This window comes from Ursus arctos, unplaced genomic scaffold (assembly GCF_023065955.2).
Source record: "Ursus arctos isolate Adak ecotype North America unplaced genomic scaffold, UrsArc2.0 scaffold_21, whole genome shotgun sequence".
NCBI lineage: Eukaryota > Metazoa > Chordata > Mammalia > Carnivora > Ursidae > Ursus > Ursus arctos.
In genome coordinates this window covers 18,839,625-18,857,869 of record NW_026622886.1, presented here as the reverse complement: position 1 = coordinate 18,857,869, position 18,245 = coordinate 18,839,625, and the positions used below count along the sequence as shown (strand labels likewise).

Sequence of the window (18,245 nt, the reverse complement as noted above, 5' to 3'; positions counted from 1 at the left end):
TGAAACTGATTTGAATAGAGAAGAAAAAAGAAAAGATGTTCATACTTTGGGGAGGTATTACTCAACCTAACAAACAAACAAAACAAGCCACTTTGAGTGTTTACATAGAGGGAATTTAATACAGGGAGCAGATTACACATACTGGGAGAGCTAAGCACCAAACAGGACATCGAGGCAAACCTGAAATTAACAACCAAGGAGCCACTAGGGCCTCAGGCTGGAGCAGATTTCTCAGTCTGGGCACTAGCGGCGTTTTGGGGTGATAATCCTGCCGTGGAGGGCTGCCCTGTGCACCGTAGGATGTTCAGCCTTTCTCTCTGGCCTTCACCCACTAGACCCTCGAAGCATCACCCACGCAAGCTGTAACAACCAAAAAGGTTTCCGAACGTTTGCTAACTGTCCCTTGAGTTGTGGGGAGAGAGGAGCTGGGGGAGGGGTAGACAGGATTGTTCATGTTCGAGAAACACTGAGCTAAGGGATGAAAGGAAAAAGTGGTATTACCAGAACCCAGGGTCATCCAGGGTCACCCGGGAAAAGCTGGAACCATGAGGCAGAGGGGTCTGTCCAGTGAGAGAGGCAGGGAGAAGAGGCCCCGGCAGAAAGGGAAAGGGAGAAATACACTGGCTTCTCTCTTGCCCCTCAAACTCCTGCAGACTGGTACTGCCTTCCTGACATACAGAGCAAATCAAAGGCAAGGAATGGTTCTGAGAATGCAGGCCCAGGATCAGTACAAGGATTACCTTAAAACTGTGATTATAAATAAGGACACAAATTTAAATCTGAGGTCGAACTTTGAGACTGGTGCCCATTCAATGTGCCGGATCACCAGATGACTGCTGCACGTTACCCAGAGGCAGCTCATTGTGACACTGCGGCAATCCCTCACTTGCATAGTCCGTTTCAAGGCCCTGGGAGGGTCCTAAGAATGTGTTCAACGCACTCCCATGTTTTAGTAAAATTCGTATCACACTTCCTGTCATGTTGGGTGGAATGGAGAGGGTGTGGATTATTTTGAAGATCTGGTGGAAGGAAAGTCGAGGTGGGTACAGCTCTACCCTTGGACCTGAGCAGCAGGGGCTCCTGCCCTGGGCCCCACACTTTAGAGGGCCTCACTGCGGCTCTCCTTCTGCTGCATCCCTGCCTTTGAGATGAGAAGTCTGCAGTGTCAAAGGGATATGCCCACCCAGACTTTATGCTGTCCCGTTCTTGCCCCTACTTTGAGTACTTCGGACCCTAGAATTCCCTGCGCCAATGGCCCTGGGCCTACTTCCAGGATCTACATGGGCCTCTCCCCTCAGTCAGCCTTCTGAGAGTGCACCGTGCCGCAGCACTGCATACCTCTAGGTCCAAAAGGCGGCCAAGACATGGCTGGTTCCTGGAGGTGATGGGTCTATCTTGGATGTGTGGACCAGAGTGTCTGCGGATGCTGGTGAGAGGCTTCTCATGGTATGGAATGGACTTAGGAATGGGAACAGAAGGCGGGTCATAAACAAGCAATAAAATCAATAGAAACCATTCTGACATTGAGAAGCACATTATAAGCCAAAATAATAAATTGTTTAGAATTATACCCAAAGTAGGAATTCATTAAGAGGAAGAAATACATTTTGAATAGAAATAAAGAATAGGCTTTTATATTGTTTGATAATCTCTTCTCGATCTAACATGAAATACTGACATCACAATCACCAGCTCAATGGGGTTACCATAAACAAACTGGTCAACAAGAGTCATCAGTTCAAAAAGTATCTAAGGTTAGTTCCTGTGCAAGAAAACTTGAAATGTGCATGCAATCTTACAGCTCATACAGGAAAGAAATTTGATGCAGGGTTTCCCAAATTTGACAACAATTTAAAAAATATATATGACTTACCTATAACCAGTTCTGAAGCTGAAAAACCTTTTCTAAGATAACAACAATTAAAAAAAATATTCAATCATGCTAAAGGAAAACCTGACTTATCTTTAAATAGAAAATGCTATTACAAAATCACTATAAAGAAGTGTATGCAGATACCTGGGTACCAGGGATCCAGGCTGCTCAGTCGGTTGAGCGGCCAACTCTTGGTTTTGGCTCGGATCACAATCTCATGGGTCATGAAATGGAGCCCATGTGGGGCTCCATGCTCAGCGGGAAGTCTGCTTGAAGATTCTCTCCCTCTGCCCCTCCCCCCACTCTCTCTCTCCCTCTCTCTCTAAAATAAATAAATAAATCTTAAAAAAAAAAAAAGAAGTGTATATTGGTATATCACCAAAAAATACAGAGATAAAGGTATTAAAGAGATATATCAAGCTGTCAAATAATAAAGATTATTTTTCTAGATTTTTCTAGCATTTGTGAGCTTTTCAAATTTTGTGATTTGCTATAATTTCTCTCCTCATTTTAAATATTATTTAACTTCATACTTAATTTTTGTTTTTTAGAAAGGAAGAGAGAGCGAGGTGGGGGAGGGGGAGAGGAGGAGAGAATCTTAAGCATGCTCTACACTCAGTGAGAGCCTGACATGGGCTCAGAACCCTGTGATCCTGACCTGAACTGAGACCAAGAATCGGACGTTTAACTGACTAAGCCACCCAGGAGCCCCCATACTCAATTTCATATTCATAATTTTCCATTCTCTTTCCTAAGGAAGGAACCCACCTGTCCCCTAAATTGTATAAGCTTAGTGTCCACAAAATCTGGATCTTTCCCTTGGTGTGGAGAGGTAAATTGAGCGTGTTGTCAAGAAATGACCTCAGTGCTTTGGTGTCAAAGACAGAGTTTGGGATAAAGAGGAACATTAGCTTTATTGCTTTGCCACGCAAAGGAGGCTGCAGCAGTCTATGGCATTCAAACACTGCAAGCCCACCCAGAGGAAGGGACTGGGGGGGGGGGCAGGGGCGGTATTTATTTATTTACTTGAGAGAGAGGGAAAGAGAGAGCGCTTGCAGAGCGGGGAGGGGCAGAGGCAGAGAGGGGGTGGTGAGAATCCCAAGCAAACTCCCCGCTGAGCATGGAGCCCTCGGTGGGGCTCGATCTCATGACCCTGAGATCAGGACCTAGGCCAAAATCAGAAGTGGGAGCCTCAAGGGAAAGAGCCAGCCAGGTGCCCCAAGGCTGGGGGTGGGGGATGGTTTAAAGGGAAATACAGGATCTAGCCAGTTTGACTGGAATTGTGTAAGTGCTGTCAGCCTTGTTATTTGTTTTCAGGGTGGTACCAGGTTCCTGAAACAAAAGGCTAAGGGAGGAGGGGAGGATTGCGGAAGAAAGGGAAAAGGTTACTTTAAAATCGAGCTTTTCTGAAGCATTAGTGCAGCCATTTTGATTTTTGTCCACTTCATGCTTGTAAGCGGTTTCCAGGGGGGCTTGGGCATTATGTCTGGGGAAATGGAGAGAAAATTATCTGAGTGGGCAGCTCATCCTGACCCCCAAGATGTCAAGGTGTATTATTGAAGGTAAACGAGTCAGCAGCTGGGACTTCCTAAGTGCCGTTTTCAGATGACTGCATTTTGTCCCCGTTTCTCCTTGTTTTTGTTCTGTAGTCATGGTGGCAGCTGATACAGGAGGGACAACTGGGCAAGGGGCAGATGACTGTTCAGCCTGACTCCACAGTTTCTCACACAGTAGAGAGAGAAGAAAGACAATGGTTACAAAGCAAAGCCAAAAAAGTAACCAGCAGTCTATCAGAACACGCCATCAGTGCTGACAAAGAGCTGGTATCCGTTTGGGAGCCCCAAGGACAATCCCTGAAGCAGACAAGCAGGGAGTGGGTAACAAGCAACAGGAGCCCAAACACACTGGTTTCGTTTGCAAGACTCTAGGCAGCAGTGCCAAGACCATTCCTCTCATTGAACAAAGCACAGGGATTAATTCTTACCATGTAATTTATTATTTCTTTTAAAGTGAATAAATTGCACCCTGAAGGTTGTTAGGTTTCTGAGCGCTCACAGTTCCTCACAAATAGTTATCAGGATTTCTGGATGTGATTTGTACCTAAACTGGTATAGTCTGGGGACTTGTAAAAGATGGGCTGCCCCGGGCAATGGCGCCCGTCCATTTTCCAGCCTAGTTCTTTTCCTGACTCAAAAACCTTGTGGTGAAATAAAGTGGGTTGAACAAGGGCTTTTATCCCTTCTCCCTTCTGAAATCCCAATAACACCACTATAAAAGAATAAAATAGGTATAAATCTACAAGGACAAAAAGAATGAGAGAGAAGATGACAGCAGGCTGAAGACTCAACAACATCTAGAAGTTGTAGTCCTGAGAAGTGGGGCTCAGCAGGACAGAGAAAGCTGGGTCCTATCACTCTAGAGCAGAGCAGACAGCTTCCACAAATTAATTTTGAATGTCTATATGACAGGAGGATTTTCTTTTATAAAGTGGATCACTAAAGTTAATCGGAAGCAAGTCAGTTGTTACCCCAGATCCACTCCCTGGCCAACAAGTGTTCTTTCCGGAGAGACTGGGCTTGGGAGCCAGACTGAGCAGAGGTCAAGGAGAAGCAGCTCTCTCTGAGACATAGAGGGTGAAGGAAGGGCAGAGTGGTTTCCCCAGGGGAAAGCTGGGGGAATAGTAATAACAGCTCCTAAATAAACTCTGGGTCAAGCAGTGTTCAAAACACTTTATACACACTATCTCAATTAATTCTCATAACAGCCATGTGTTAGAGGTACCTATATCACCTTACTTTCCATATAAAAACCTGAGACACTGAGTTGAAGGACATTCCCCAAGGTCACCTAGAGCTAGAGATGGACCCAGTCTGGCCATAGTGAGAGGGAGACATGGATCCCAAGTGGCAAAACCATTACTGGTCTACCACAGAGAGAGCCGTGACATATGTTCCAAAATTTCCATCCCATTGCGTGGGCTGTATGCAGCATTATCGTATTTCCAACAGTTACAATGTGGGGCAAGAAAGTGATGTCATGCCAAGCTTGTTCCTTTTGAGGAACAGAATCCCTAGAGATACAGGTCTATGATCTATGATAGTCTGAGTAATGGCCCTCTCAAAAGATGTTGTGTCTCAATCCCTGGAACCTATTACCATATATGGTAAAACAGACTCTGCAAATGTGATTGAATTAAGGATCTTGAGATGGGGATTCTCTAATCCTCACAGAAGACTCGGAGACCCTTGTACTTCCACAGCACAGACCATGAGGTAAGGAGCCCACAGACCTGATACCCCTCTGCAAATGCTACATCATGGTTCCAAACACTAGTAAGATCTTGTTGACAGAGGTGAGTGGGACCTCAGACAAATCTGTCCCTGAGCTGTGATATTAACTGAAACTTGGCACTGATCATACACCAGATTGGATACCTATATAAGAAATAGTTTATAGGGGCGCCTGGGTGGCACAGCGGTTAAGCGTCTGCCTTCGGCTCAGGGCATGATCCTGGCGTTATGGGCTCAAGCCCCACATCAGGCTCCGCCGCTATGAGCCTGCTTCTTCCTCTCCCACTCCCCCTGCTTGTGTTCCCTCTCTCGCTGGCTGTCTCTATCTCTGTCAAATAAATAAATAAAATCTTTAAAAAAAAAGAAATAGTTTATAATCACAGGACAGAAAGGTATCCCATTAAAAACAGGATAAATACACTAAGGCATTTGTAGGGCTCAAATGCCAACACAAATGGATTTTGTTCAGGGATCAGAATTTCTACAGCGCCAAAAGACTGTGCTGTGGTTTCGAGGAGAGAATCATGAATGAAGTTTGGCTCGGATATGTCTATAAAAGGGATGAAACTTTGTTAGTCATGGATGGGAGCTGGTGTGTGATCAACAGTCCACATGTTCTCTTGGTAGAAATCATGTCTATTCATGCTTAAGCCAGATTTATATTGTAAATTTATCATTCTAAAATGACCTTTGTAGCTGGGGGAAAAGGGGGAGGAACCCCACTGGGACACTTGAATGAGCCACCAGAGACTTGAGCAGATGGAAGGAGCAAATAATATAAACCAGGAAGGGTGCTGAGTGAATCATTTGTCTTAGGAAAGGTCAATCACTTGAGGTCTGTAAGAGGACTGTGAACTCAATGTGTTCCTTAGACAAGGAGCAAAAGCTTATTGGGTGTACTCATAAGAGTCATGAACCAGAAAAGGACACATTTAGTCACTGGGAGGCCATGTGACTACTACAGGAGCTACTCAGACCTTGACTTAGAACAGAACATGAGGTACACAGTGACTCTCCACTCCACGCACATGGCAGGCGTTACTAAGTGAGCATCGTACATCATTCACCTTGCTGAGGCCAGAGGCAGCCTCAGAGTCTTTCTCGGCACAGACCTCAAAGAATGAATACTTATGGCTCAGAATTGACCCACAAGATAAAACCTATTTGCTGGGACGCCTGGGTGGCTCAGTCGGTTAAGCGTCTGCCTTCAGCTCAGGTCATGATCCCAGGGTCCTGGGATCGAGTCCTGCATTAGGCTCCAAGGAGCCTGCTTCTCCCTCCGCCTGCCTCTCCCCCTGCTTGTGCTCTCTCTCTGACAAAAAAAAAAAAAAAAAAAAAAAAAAAAACAATAAAATCTTAAAAAAAAAATAAAATCTTAAAAAAAAAAAAAACCAAAAAACCAGAAACAAAACAAAACGCCAATTTGCTAACCCTGGTTTAGAACAAGAGTAAAGGAAACAAACTTTAATTTGAATAAAATCTGCATTAATATAGATTTTGAGAAAGCACTAGAGAGGCACATTGAGTAGGACAGAGAGATCTGGACACGGAAAGAAGGGAAGACTTCCAGGGTCTGAAGCCAAGAGGGCATCTGTGAAGTTGCAAGACATGATAAAGAACTTCAGCAAACACTTCCTCAGGTCTCTTTGGCCTCAGTGGGGTCGTGCACCCATCCTGAACCAATCACTGTAGTCCGATGTGTGGGCTTTACTGACTAGTTCAAGTTCATCAGAGCCCACCCGCAGAGCTGAGGGCATTCCTGCCCCAACTACATGGCTGTGTGGGGGAGAGGTGCTCCTGTGAGGTAACTGGGGTACTCTCACCATGAAGGAAAGACTTAACGTTGAGGAATAAACAGCAGGCGCGATTTATGGTAGGGCAGGATTTCCAGGGGCCAGAGCTGGAGAGCCGTCTCAGAAGGGCAGATGAGGCATCTATACGGTAGGTGTAGAGTGGCCTGACAACCAACGTAATCATGTGTGGCGATGAGGTGGGAAGTGCTTTCCTCCTCTAAGGAGACCTCAAAACCCATACCTGCTACAAAAATGAGGAAGCAAGTTTGGGTTGCAACGTAAGATGTCCCCAGAACTAGCAAAGGCATGAGCTTGAATTATCCTGAGCTCATCAGTTTCGGACAATTATCCTACATCATATGAAGGAGAAACCCTGGAACCAGCCAGGAACTAGGTCCTTCAGCAAATTCTCTCTGCAACCAGTGCAAACAGCCCATGTTTGCAATTTTATTTACCTGAATGTTTCCCCCTGCCCCGGGGTTAGCAACAACTCCTGAAGTCAGAAAGATCCCTAGTGCCTGCCTTCTAAGAAAGGAAAGAAGAAGGAAACTGGGGGGACCGTGTCCCTTTTCTTTGCTCCTCCTGGAACAGAAGATCTCCCAGGGAGAAGAGGATGGTGGCTTGGAAAAGAAAGGGAGGCTGGCTGGTTGCTTGGGACCCATGGAAAAGAGGAGAGGTGCAGAAAGACAGTGATGAGAAGCAGCTGTGGAGGCTTAACGGGCAGGAAACCCCTGGGTTACGGAGGAGGAGGAATTTGTATATCAGAAGGGTGTCAAAGGAAAGAAAGCTGGAAGGAAGTCTGCTACAGTTTCTTCACAAATGGCATCAGTTAGTTTAGGGACGTAATGCTGTAAGCATTAGAAAACCTTTCCCAGACTGGCTTGGACAGAAAAAGGATTTGTTGGCTCACATATTTGAAAGCGACAAATGTAAAATGGACTTGGGCAAGACTGGATCCAGCAACTCAAAGGATTCAGTTTCTTCCCGTCTCTACTCTCTTCATCCTAAGGGGCTCTCCTCATTGCTGCAAGATGGGCACCAGTAGCATCAGGGGGTGGGGGGCGGGGAGCAAGCTTCCTCATTACATAGTCCCCTCTTATATGGAGGGGAGACCCCCCAGTGGAATGCCGGAAACTTCAGATAGTACTGAACCCTACATACACTACATTCATTCCTATATATACACACCTGTGATAAAGTCTGACTTATAAATTAGGCACCGTATGAGATTAACAACAATAACCAACAATAAAACAGAACAGTTACAACCATATACTGTAATAAAAGCTATGTGAGTGTGGTCCCTCTCTTCTCTCTCAAAATACCTTACCGTCCTGTACTCACCCTTCTTCTCGGGATGATGTGAGATGATAAAATGCCTACATGATGAGATGAAGGGAAGGGACTACATCGGCTGTGAAACAGCACGAGGCAACTCCTGACCTCTGACAATCCAACAGAAGGAGGACCATCTGCTTCCGGACCACAGTCTGGGGTAACCGAAACCTCGGAAAGTGATAAGAGGAGGGACTACTGTACCATCCAATAGGAAAGAAAGGCCTCTGTGTCCCAGAATCCCTGTCAAAGGACCTCTGACTGGACTCGCTTAGGTCTTGTGACCAACTTTTAACCAATCACTGTGTCTGGGGGAAGGGAAATCCGTTTCTAATCAGAGATGGCCGCAGAGAGCCTCACATACACTCTTCGTGGCTGAAAATGGGGAGAGTGATGGTTTCCTAAGATAAATAGGATATCATTATTATTATGAAGGAAGGGGAATAATAGCTGCATGGCCAACACCTGGTCGCTGAGTATCAGATGCACCAGGAAAGGTAAAATGTACGAAATGTACATTCTAAATCAAAGAGAAAAGCAAATAGTGAAAGTTTCTCCCCTGGAAGTGGCTTTTACTGAAAAGAAAGAAGAAAAAAGAAAAGAAAAGAAAAGAAAAGAAAAGGGAAAAGAAAAGGAAAGGAGGGGAGGGAAAGGGGAAGGGGAAGGGAAGGAAAGGAAAGGAAAAGAACGTGCATGGGAAAGGCTGACTGGAGAGAAGGCTCCCATGGTATGATTGTGGCCGTGCTCAGCTGGCCAGCAGCTGTTCTACCAAATGAAATGAGACACAGGAAAACAACTCACATGAATAATCCCTGAAGATGGATCTTGATACATACACTTTACCCAGTGTTCTTAGAAGGACTCATGGGGCACTCCCTAAAGAGTGAGTTAATGTTCTGTTAAGTTCTTGCTTTACTTATTATCAAGGATGGTTGCTTCCTGAAACGCGGCACTCTGTTAACATTCTGCATGTCACTTTGGTTCAAGTAAGCCATTGGAAGATGGATCACTATTCATTCCCTGAAGAATTTCCCAAGTTAGAGATATAGTTAATAATATTAGAGTAGCCCAGTTCAGAACTCTAACAAGTTACATAACATGGAAGATAGAAACTAATGAGAACAGTCATTCTTTTGTGCTTAGAAGAGAAGAGTAAAGTAGCTTTGGTAGCATGATTGTTCAATAATTTTTTTCTTACCTCCTGAGCCACTTGTCCTTGATTCTTGCCAAGGGTCCGGCAGGCTGAGAGAGCCAATACATTTATCTGAAACAAACGTTTCCAACTGGTATGTTAGAATATAGCAGTAGATTTCAAAGTCTTGCCTGGTAATCAGGTAATTCTTTAAATAAATTACGATATAACTCTACAATAGAATTCTATTCATTCATTTAAAATGATGCTGTAGTTGAAAATATGTTTGCATAATGTTCACAATATATTGTTGAGTAAAAAAAAAAGTTAAAAAACAACATGGAGATTATAATCACACCTTTATAAAATCCTAAAATATTTACATTTTTTTACAGAAAGAATGAGAAGATATCCTATAAGATGTTTCTAGTGGTTTTCTCCAGGTGGTGGGATAATGACTATTCTTTTTAAAATTATTTTTAAAAAATTTTAATGAATATTCTCTTGGAATCTTTTTCTCCTTGTTTATATTGTCTAAATTTTCTACAATACCCATTCATTACTTTTGTAATAAGAAAAATACAGCAGAGATATTTTTAATTAAAAAATTATACCCACTACATCTGTAAATCTCTAATTGTACTTATATTTTATTCTTTAAAAATTTCGGTATTCTTCCTGTAAGCAGCCACAAATCCTCTGTGGAATGAGGTAGGGGAAGAAATGCATACATGCATGTATAAATGAGTGAATGAATAAACACAGCACCAATTAGAGCAGCAAAGGAAACTCTGGGGAATCCCAAGGCTGACTGGCCGCTCCATACTTGGATTCAGTTAACATCTAAATGAGATCCCATTGTTGGAGACTAGTCCCAGTCCCAGCCACATGGGACATTTTAGTGTTTCTAGGTCTGGAGGTGAAGTTTTCTTGCTCCCAGGAGTGACATCTCAAGAGTCTAGATTCTCATACTCTAGTAAGGGGTCAGTCACCTTTCGCCTTCAGCCCCCTGTGGAATTTTTCATCTTGTGATCCCTAGATCCTTCCAATCCCCCCTAGGTGGGGCACATTTGGTATCGGAGGGAATGCTATCACTGCTGGACCTCAGGGGCTCCTTGACCACTCATGCCAGGGGTTCAGGCTCTGTCCACTGCTTCAACCACCTTCTCCAGCACTGGCCCCCCTACATAGCCCTCATTAATGGCCGCCATCACTGCAGCCACCATGCTCCAGACACGTTAGAGATCACTCCCCTCTTCTTGAGTTCTGAGCAAAGAGACAAAGAAACTCCCTCTTAACAGACTCCAGGGTCTGGAAATGCAAATGTCCCATCACAGGGCTTTTCCCAAGCAGGGAAGGAGATGGACACATCAACCTTCTGTCTCAGTCCCCCAGTACCTCTCCTTTCTGCTTACCAACCTGCTGGACTGGGGATCACGAAGTGACAAAGCCTGTTAAGTAACGTAAATGAGTTATCCACTAGTTGTCCAGCTGTAGCGGATTGTTGCCAAGGGTAATACAGGCCCCGTGTTGATAGGTTTATTTTTAAGGGAAAGCAGAAATCTAGATTATCATGTGTAATCCCCCAATTTTTAAATATTGACAACTAGTTTATTTTTTTAACCCCAGTATACGTTAGGAATTCTCTTAGGGATTCCTTGTTAGGAACAGGCTAGGAATTCTGTTCAGCAGCTAGTAAAAGAGATGAAAAATAATATAGCTTCAGATAGAGACTTGATACTCTATTTTGGTGAGAACCTGCAAGTAGTTCAAAGGTGGGCAGTCCAGGGCTGTGGGCAGCTCCAGGCCCTCGTGTTCAAATCCCCTGGCTTGGGTTTCTTTTTAGTGCTTGCTATACTACACGGGAACTTAAATTCAAAATCAACTAGCTGAGTGTCCCTGGGCACAGCCATTTCCCTTTCTAGATCTCCGTCTCTTCATTTGTGAGGTGAGCTCAAACAGTACCTGCCTCACAGCGGGGTTTTGAGAACTGAATGAGATATACATGGAAAGCACTTAGCACAGAGCTTTACAGAGCACTTAGCATGGTAACCCCCAGAATGCTGGTGTAAGACAGTACAAACCCATACACACTGGGCCCTTAGACACTGTTAGGGCAAAGTAAGATCCTTAGATATGCAAAGAGAGTTGGACATAGGATAGATGAAAACTGAATTGCTCTGTATTATATAAATGAGAACTTTTCCTTTTTTTTTTCCCCCCCTTACAGAGCAGTTAATAGCAGGAAAGAGAGGGAAGAGGAGAAGGAAGGCAACACAGCAGAGTGGAGGAGGACATTTACAAATACCGGATATTAATTTTGAGACTGATAATCTTTTTTAAAAATAAGACCACTGGTCACCCCAAATCCTGTTTTCAAAATCTGCTAGGCACAAAAATATCTACTGTAATTTTTGATGTTAAGTATGAGAAGGGGCTGAGTTCCATATTTGTGTTGATGCGGAACAGCAATGGGGAGCATATAGAGGACTATATATTCTATTGAATGGACTAATTCTGAATATATTAGCTGAACAGAAATGGGAATCTGGAGCCAGAGCTTAACCTGTAAGAACATAAACTGTACCTTTCCCCGAATCTTTGGGTAGATTATTGGGCTTTCTTCAAATGTGAAAGGAGCGGGGAGAGTTTGAATCAATTTTATCTAAATCTAAAATAGCAGGAAGACCCTACCTAACATTTGAGTCCCGCAGCTAGCACCTACCCTCCCTGAGGCCTCAGAGACATTCTGCATGACCCTTCACAAAACCCGCATGGGAATCTTCCGACATTGCTTCTGCTTTTGCAATACTGAGAAGTCAGGAAAAGCTGGAGTTGGCTGTAATTCTAAAGGATGAATGGACGCTGATGGCGTATCCTAGCAACGGCTGAAAAGAAATCAACGTCAAGTGATACAAGCTCCATGAGTAGAAGCAAAAGATCGGCTGAAACATGGTCAGAAGTAACATGGCCTAGGTAATGACTGCCAGACCCAAGCTGACAGTTGTAAGCTGACCTCTTGTTAGGAAGCCGCATAGATAAATCGAGAGCAAAAGGCTGAGTTAGGCTAATGGAGGCCTCAGAAAAATGACCCAAAATAACAATGTTCAAACAAAGTCCAGGTTTGGAGCAACAACCCTCGCCAGAAAAAGCCATTTCATCTGTAGAAAACTGAAGGTCAGTGAAGGCTGTCAAATAAATCACTTTATTTGATTACAATTTGATTTAATTACAAATGACATTTATTCCTTTAAAGCCACAGAGTATTAAATAAGACTCTAATAATCAGATCTCACAAGAGTAAAAATTATTCTCTTCCATAACCCTCTTTACAAGTTTGGGAAGCACTGACTGTTAGCCAAGTGCCACAGAAGACCACTAACATCCTATTGCATTCGTCAGGGCTGTTTTTACTGCCAATAAAAGAAATTCACCTTGAACTTCACTTGAGCAAAAAGGGGACTTGTGGAAAGGAGGAAGTCACAGAATCAAAGGAAGACATTCGGGAATCAGGCAGCTCTATGGCTCCCCAGGGCTAGGCACCAGGGACTTCACACACCCAGGACTCTTTTTTCTTTCTTTTTTTTTTTAAAGATTTTATTTATTTATTTGAGAGAGAGTGCAGAATGAGAGAGAGAGAGACAGAGAGAGAGCATGAGCAGGGGAAAGGGGAGAGAAGCAGACTCGCCACTGAGCAGGGAGCCTGACGTGGGGTTCAATTCCAGAACCCTGGGATCATGACCTGAGCCAAAGGCAGCACTTAACCGACTGAGCCACCCATGCACCCCTCTTTTTTTTTTTAATTAATTTTTAAAAATTGAAGTATAAAAAAAATTGAAGTATAATTGACATACAATATCCTGTTCACTTCTGGTGTATATCAGGGATTCAGTATTTTTTTTAAAGATTTATTTATTTATTTGAGAGAGAGAGAGAGAGCAAGTATAGAGGGAGAGGGAGAGAGAATCCCAAGCAGATTCCCCACTGAGCACAGAACCCCACTGGAGGCTCAATCCCACAAACAGTGAGATCGTGACTGGCACCGAAACCAAGAATCAGATGCTCGACCCACTGAGCCACCCAGGTGCCCCGTGATTCAGTATTTTTATATATCATGAAATGATTCCCCTCCATGAGTCATTACCATCTGTCACCATACAAAGTTATTACACATTATTGACTATATTCCTTAGGCTGTACATCACATCCCCATGACTTATTTATTGTATAAGTGAATTTTGTACCTCTTAATCCCTTCACCTATTTCACCAGCCCCCTAATCCCTCCCCACTCCAGTAACCAACAGTTTCTTTCCTGTATCTATGAGTCTCTTTCTGTTTAGTTTTGTGTGTTTCTTTGTTTTCTAGATTCCACATATAAGTAAAATCATATGATAACTTGTCTTTCTTCAGTCTTATTTCACTTAGCAAAATACCCTCTCTGTCCATCCATGTTGTTGCAAATGGCAAGATTTCACTCTTTTTTATGGCTGAGTAATATTCCATTATATACACAGTATATATATATCTATATCTATATCTATAGATATAGATATATATATATCTGCTTTTCTATGGATGTTACCTTTTCTATGGCTTTTTTTCTCAAGGCTAAAGACATGGCCACCTATAATCCTGGAGCTTTATGTAGTTTTATGGCCCTGATCAGACTAGGGAAGGAATTGGTGAGCCTGGTAAGCGTCACATGTCTATCTGTGGGCCACCAATTGGGGCCAGGAGGATGGTCCTAGAATTGGCCAGGCCTCAGTCACATGCTTACTCTTGGTTTGAGGATAGGAGGTGGGGTACTCTAGTACATCCCAGGAGTGGGATGGGAAGGAGATGTTCCTCAAAGGAAGGGGATGTTATTTTCAAAGAGAAAAAACTGGTGCTGAGCTGACAAAGAACAAATGTCCACCACATTATTGAAATAGTGATGAAAGTCATTTTCATAACATGCTACTCTCCTTAGCTGGTCTAAACTGTCTTGGCAAAGGCAAAACATTACAGAATCGTAGCTGTCTGGAATGTACTATTCATTTAGTTTGATCTTCCTAACTCATTTAATTAGCCCCCATAGGAGGTAGGACACTAGCTGTATATTACTAAAAATATCAAATATAAATTTCCCATAAATTAAAGGAAGGTACTATAAAGATAAAAGCTAATATCATAGTTATATTTTTAGCTTTGTTTCCAAATATGTTACATTTATTAAGGATTTTTTAATCAGTAAAATAATAATTCAAGGGGTGCCTGGATGGCTCAGTTGGTCAACTCAGGTCATGATCTCAGGGTCCTGGGATTGAGCTCCATATGGGGCTCTGCACTCAGTGGGGAGTCTGCGTCTCTCCCTCTGCCCCTCCCCCCATTCATGCACTCTCTCAAATAAATAAATAAAATCTTTTAAATAATAATAATAATTCAAAATTAAGTTTTTATTAAAACTTAAAGGAATATTGCATAAAATAACTATTTTTTAAAGATTTTATTTATTTATTTTGAGACGGAGAGAGAGTGCATGAGCACATGTGTGCGCACAAGGAAGGGTAGGGGAGTAGGGGGTTGGGGAGAGGCAGAGGGAGACAGCATCTCAAGCAGACGCCACACTGAGTGTGGAGCCCAACACGGGGCTTGATCTCATGACCCTGAGATCATCACCTGAGCCAAAATCAAGAGTCAGATACTTAACTGACTGAGCCACCCAGGTGCCCCCATAAAATAACTTTTAAAAATATCTCTAAGTCATTCTTGTATAGTGACCTATATTTTTTTATTAAGTTTTTAGTTTAAATTCCAGCATAGTTAACACAGTGTGATATTAATTTCAGGTAGACAAGATAGTGATTCAATAATTCTATACACTAGTTAGTGTTCATCATGGTAACTGTACTATATAGTGACCTATACTGACATCTATTATAAGGTTTAGTTAAACTTGTATTTATTTGATTCTATTTATTTAAAATAAATAATAGTAAAAAGGCCTAAAATTGATCATGTTTTTAAGAACTATACATCAGTAAACTAAATTATCATTATTCTAAAAAAATTTTTTTTAAGATTTTATTTATTTATTTGTCAGAGAAAGAGAGCACAAGCAGGGGGAGCAGCAGGCAGAGGGAGAAGCAGGCTCCCTGCTGAGCAAGAAGCCCAACATGGGACTCGATCCCAGGACCCTGGGATCATGACCTGAGCTAAAGGCAGATGTTTAACGACTGAGCCACCCAGGCATCCCCTAAAACTTTTTTTAAAAGATTTTATTTATTTGTTTGAGAGAGACAGAGAGAGCATGAGAGTGGAGTGAGGGGCAAAGGGAGAAGCAGACTCTCCGTTGAGCAGGAAGTCCGATGTGGACCTTGATCCCAGGACTCCAGGATCATGACCTGAGCCAAAGGCAGACGCTTAACTGACTGAGCCATGCAGGTGCCCCATCCTAAAATTTTGTTAGGTTTTTTGGATTTTTTGCCTATGAGCCTATCAAAATAATTAAGGTATGTCCTCTGGAGATCCACTATATCTCAGAGTGTCTATAGCTAACGATACTATATTGCATACTTAATATTTGTTATGGAAGTAGATCTTAGGTTAAGCATTGTTATCACAAAAAGTTATAATAATAATAAAGAGTTGGTAGGTGATGGATATGTTTATGGCCTTGATGATGACGGTGGTTTCATGGTATATACTTATTGCCAAGTTCATCGAGTTGTATACAATAAATATGTACAGCTTTTTACATGTCAATCGTACCTCAATAAAGTGGTTTAAAAACAAATAAAATTAAAATTACCCAAAAAATTAAGGTATGATAATAATAGTAATGGCTACCATATATCAGATGCTTTGCCTGACAACTCCGTGAGCACGGTTTTATTATTCTTATGTTATAGATGAGGAAACTGAGTTCCTAGAAGCTAATTGTTCGAAGCTACATGGCTAGTAACCTCTAGGGTGGTCTTAGGTCCACTCTAGAACCAATTACCTTTCCAATCTGTCACATTGCTTCCCTGACTAAGCAATGCTGGAGAGAAGAACAAAACTGTGCAGGATGTTTGTTAATAAAATAGGAGTCTAGCAAAGAACTTCTCAAACTCAATACATAAGAAACAAATAAACAAATCATAAAATGGGCAGAAGATATGAACAGACACTTTTCCAGTGAAGACATACAAATGGCTAACAGACACATGAAAAAATGTTCAAAATCATTAGCCATCAGGGAAATTCAAATCAAAACCACACTGAGATACCACCTTACACCAGTTAGAATGCCAAAAATTGACAAGGCAAGAAACAACAATTGCTGGAGAGGATGTGGAGAAAGGGGATCCCTCCTACATTGGTGGGAATGCAAGTTGGTACAGCCACTCTGGAAAACAGTGTGGAGGTCCCTCAAAAAGTTAAAAATTGAGCTACCCTATGACCCAGCCATTGCACCAATGGGCATTTACCCCTAAGATATAGACATAGTGAAGAGAAGGGCCATATGCACCCCAATGTTCATAACAGCATTGTCCACAATAGCTAAATCATGGAAGGAGCCGAGATGTCCTTCAACAGATGACTGGATTAAGAAGATGTGGTCTATATATACAATGGAATATTGCTCAGCTATCAGAAAGAATGATTTCTCAACATTTGCTGCAACATGGACGGCACTGGAGGAGATAATGCTAAGTGAAATAAGTCAAGCAGAGAAAGACAATTATCATACGGTTTCACTCATCTTTGGAACATAAGAACTAGGAAGGTCGGTAGGAGAAGAAAGGGATAAAGAAAGGGGGGTAATCAGAAGGGAGAATGAAGCATGAGAGACTATGGACTCTGAGAAACAAACTGAAGGCTTCAGAGGGAATGGGGTGGGGGAATGGGATAGGCTGGTGATGGGTAGTAAGGACGGCACGTACTGCAGGGTGCACCGGGTGTTATACGCAACTAATGAATCATGGAACTTTACATCAAAAACCAGGGATGTACTGTATGGTGACTAACATAATATAATAAAAAATATTATTATAAAAATAAAAATAAATAAATAAAATAAAATAGGAGTCTAACAATCCAATGTTCTGAAATAATCATTGAATCATGAATTGCATAAATATGCTATAAAATTGGGCAAAGAAGTTAATTTCTTAGATTCCAAAATGTTCTCCAAAACCAGAGTAGACACATTTTCAGTGTGCAAAATGAGTGTCTAATTCTAGGACCCTAAAAGAAATCTCGACATCAGACTCAATGAGCAGACACACCAACAGGAAATGAAGGCAAGGCAGCCATTACTCAGTCGAAACTCAGGGAGAAACTATGCCCTAAGGGACGATGAGGGAAAATATGAGAAGATCTTAGCTCTCTTCAACAATGGAAAATTAGTTAAGGGTTTAAATTTACAGTGTCAGGACAACAAGGGAGCTGGAGCAAACATAGGCGTATGACAAATATTAATCGCCATCTCTATTCTCAAACTGAAAAATCCAGGTCAGCTTGCAGGGCGGGCTGTCTCCAAATGCAAGAGCCTTTTTTGAGATTCTCTGGTAAAGCCTACCTAAGTAAAGGAGGTCATCTGAGGCTGCATGTAAGTACATAATTCAAAATAAAAAGAGGTTTGTCAAAAGAGCTTTACATTTTTTGACAAAGTCTCAGTAGGATTGTATTTCTTCCAGCAGACAAGGCCACTCTTTTCCACTGGAGAATATTAATCATGACACCACTAGAGTCAGTTGGGCACCACCAAGCTCAGATTAGGATTCTCCATGACAGATATCGTTAATGCTAGTCAAGAGTTTTCCTCCAGCCTTTGCTAACAGAATCTTAATTTTG

The 18,245-nt window shown here is 42.4% G+C and overlaps 1 long non-coding RNA gene across 1 annotated transcript in view; it reads right to left on the bottom strand.

The window, feature by feature from the left end:
* Window positions 1-9,555, bottom strand: part of LOC113256149 (uncharacterized) — a 56,096-nt gene extending 46,541 nt beyond the window's left edge. Inside the window, exons 1-2 of the long non-coding RNA XR_008960732.1 lie at window positions 9,490-9,555; window positions 1,339-8,462 (exon numbers count right to left, since the gene is read on the bottom strand). This is a non-coding gene — a long non-coding RNA (uncharacterized LOC113256149). The remainder of the gene's footprint in view (window positions 1-1,338; window positions 8,463-9,489) is intronic.
* Window positions 9,556-18,245: the final 8,690 nt, after the last annotated feature.